Below are 3,858 nucleotides of genomic sequence, written 5' to 3' on the forward strand. Positions count from 1 at the left end.
TTTAGTGGTGGTGCAGAGCTAAGTTGGCGTCTGGTCTAGGTCAATGTGATTGTGTTGTTCCACCTGCAATGGTGGGTCTGTGTTAATTTATATCGGAAGAAGCCTGAACCTGAGTGTGAAATGTGCAGCTGGATTACCTTAATGTATTAACTGCTAGATCTTGTGGCCTGAGTGTTATATAGTTTATTGATATTTCAAGAAAATGCTACATAGTTCAACTTCACCTGGTATTTTCCATTAATCCTGAGCAATCCCATTAAAAAATAGTAGCAGCTCTTGATGAACACTTTTTACTGTCATCGGAATAGTTTGTGATCTTGTGCTTGTGAGTACCAGAAAGTGATACTTCAGGATTATGTTCAAAGAAACACTGAGTGAAAATTAGTGTATAGGTTTATATTAAAGCTGAACAAATGTGTCTGGTTTCCTGGCGTGATACTCAGACACCGTTATCAACCCCTGTTCTAGTTTCTTCATTACAATGACAGTGCTCGGGCATCATCTAGGGCTAATCTAGGGTATGACTGCCTCTTCTCAAATGAAGCCTCCATGCACCTCAGTCCAAAAACATACCCTGGGGCCAGTAGGTTGCTCAAAAAGCTCAGCCTTTCAGAGCCAGAAGAGGAAGCGGTCTGAGATCTGGACTTCCATTTGCTTTTGTGGAGGTTCCTGTCTTTATGTAGCAGTTACCCTCCGCTGGGTACCATGCGTTGTCTCTAACACAATGGCAGAAATGTACCAACAAAGGAAAGATCATGACAGAGAGCTGGAATTTTATACATAACTAGGAATTAATTTCTTTGTGGTTAGTGGATAAAATAACATGTATTTCCAGGAGCCAATCTACAGTAAGGGTCGGTGCTTTAGGTCAAGATGGGTTTAACTCAAAGCAATATGAAGTTAACGGATTGACTTCCAGCAGGCTTTGTACCAGACCCATAAAATCCCAGTGCATTCCACAGCAGAAAGACTGAATAAGGACATTTGTTTCACAGGGAGCCTGGCATAGACTAGTGTTTGTAGCAGCCTTCTAAACATGCATTTATGTGCAGTCAAGCTCATACCTTTGTGTGTGTGTGTGTATATTGTATGTATACAATTCGGAGTAGGATTCTTACAGCATTAGGAACAACAGCTGTTTTGTTGAACTTACACTGTTATACATCATGTCTTTTTCAGCCACTCGTGAATCTTGTAACTTTCCACTGAAGGAAAACCTTTGCCGGAAGAAAAAAATATACCTTGTTCATTTGTTAGTGAGCCTGCTTGTAAAAAGTCCTCCAGAAAGTCAGTTTGGCTCTCAGCCTGACTTGTGAGCTTTGCTGTGTTAAATAAAACCTTGGTTATCGATAGAGGTAAACGCTTTTGTAAACCTCTGTACAAATACGGGTGCCCAGAAAAGTTGGAAAATATTGTTGACTTATTCCATTATGCCAGGTGACAATCAAATTTTATCAAATTCATTGCTGCACACAGACTAGGCAGCTGTGCAATGACTGGTGCCTGCATGGCCTGGTGGCTTGGTCTGAGCTTAGCATACGAAAGCTGGGTCTTGTTTCAGACTCTCCCAGGTGAAAAGAGCCTTGAACAATCTTACAGATTTAAAATGCAGGATTAGGACCTATAGATAAATTTTGGTATCTCAAAATATGGCACAGTCAGTGATAAAACTATGCAGAAAATAGCAAAAGCAGAGCAGCTTCGGGACACTACAAGAATACATGGAATGAAAGTGGTAGCTGGCTTCTAATGTAAAAAATATCTACTGTGAAGCTGTCATCACTGTTTCTCTGCGTGGCTGTGAGATCTGGACAACTACAGTCATTAAGTTATGCTCTGGAGTTGTTTCCATATGTAGTGTCTTCATGCCCTTGTATAAAATGAGATCCTGGTAACATATCCTGATAAATAAGACAAGATACAGAACAGCAATGTGTTAGAGCATCGCCTACAAGGCAGCATCAAAACTATGTTTGCCCTGCTTCAGCTCTATTGTTCTAAACATCTGGTTTATGTGTCAGGAGACCACCAGCAGTCGTTCATTATGGCTGGTTAAAATACACTGAATGACTGGGGATAACTGAAATGCTACTAAGGAAAGTGCAACGTTCAGCATCACTCATGTGGCATTGCTTCCATTGCATGGGAGAGTAAGGCACAACTCTCCACTGGGGCAAAATGTGTGCCCCAGGGCCATGCTGGCCTGTGCAAAAAGCCATTACTGTAGATGTTCAACATCAAAAATGTTTGAGAAAAACAACTGCAAGAAATACAGAAAGCTATACTGATGTCATGTGTAGCTGTTGACCTGTGACAAGAAAAGACTTATTTCTCATCGAAGAACCCACTAAAAGCAAGTATTTAGTTGGGTTTTTTTTCACCATTCCCCCCTTAGTTCAAATGTTACAAAATTGTGATACTATAAACAGACATTTTTGAGGTAAATTCAGAACTGTCCACCTATTCTTTGCATTTTTTAAGCTACCCCAGTGAAAATAAGGAATTTTATACAAGTGTACAATTTATGAAGTTGTTTTCTGTGTACATGATGATGAATCATTATGCTCATATTATAGTATTTAACAAAGGATTTGTGGTATGCAGAGACATGATATCTGGCAGAGGCAATTAAAAAAAAAAAAAGGGAGAGCTGGGATGGTTCTAGAACCACCTTACCTCTGCAGTTTCTGACCACTGACTGGCTATTTTTTAAAACCTTAAATTTTTGAGGTAAATTCAGAACTGTCCACCTATTCTTTGCATTTTTTAAGCTACCCCAGTGAAAATAAGGAATTTTATACAAGTGTACAATTTATGAAGTTGTTTTCTGTGTACATGATGATGAATCATTATGCTCATATTATAGTATTTAACAAAGGATTTGTGGTATGCAGAGACATGATATCTGGCAGAGGCAATTAAAAAAAAAAAAAGGGAGAGCTGGGATGGTTCTAGAACCACCTTACCTCTGCAGTTTCTGACCACTGACTGGCTATTTTTTAAAACCGTAAATACAGTTAAATGCTTTGCACAGCATTTTGCTTTTGTTTCTAATTAAAGAGAGAACTGAAAATTAACACTGTTTGGTTTGATATTGCTGAAACTTCGGTTCCCTGTGACAAACCTCTCTTGAGTATCCAGGAAATCTCTTACTCTTTATTTGCCAATGTGTATTTAAAGGTTGGATAATTTCTGCTTATTTAATACCTGGTTAACTCCTTGGCACTAGCTAAACACATTTCTATTAGGTAAAATTTGTGGTTGTGCTGGTCCGATTAACTAACAGTCATTCTCTTTCAGTGTCATTTAAGCTTCATCTATTTCCTAGGGGATGTCTCCTCAGTATAAAATTCAGTTCAGCAGAGTTGTTACTGCAATAAAATTTTAGCAAAGTTTAGCACAATGTAATTTTTCGTTTTAACAGTCTTTTTGTTTCCTCTTTACTTACCCATTACAAAGGAAACTCTTTGGACACAACCATTTCTGGGAGCGGAGAGCAGCAGCCCACTGATGTGCAGGATGCTGCCCAACAACTGTCAATAAAGGTGTTTAACACAAAGACAGTTCTACAAATCCCTTCTACAAAATGCACCATGTGCTTCCCAATGCCTACAGAGCAGGAAAGGCTTTGGTCTGTATCTTGTTCTCTGAAAAATGTACCGAGTTCACTGTAGGTAATCTGGTCTGTCTAGTTGGAGATAAGTCATAGAATCATAGAACAGTTCAGGTTGGAAGGGACCTCTGAAGGTCATCCAGTCCAACCCCCCTGCCACGGGCAGGGACATCTTCAACTAGATCAGGTTGCTCAGAGCCCCGTCCAACCTGACCTGGAATGTTTCCAGGGATGGGGCATCCACC

Source organism: Aptenodytes forsteri, unplaced genomic scaffold, assembly GCF_000699145.1.
Source record: "Aptenodytes forsteri isolate BGI_AS27 unplaced genomic scaffold, ASM69914v1 Scaffold15, whole genome shotgun sequence".
Taxonomy (NCBI): Eukaryota; Metazoa; Chordata; class Aves; order Sphenisciformes; family Spheniscidae; genus Aptenodytes; species Aptenodytes forsteri.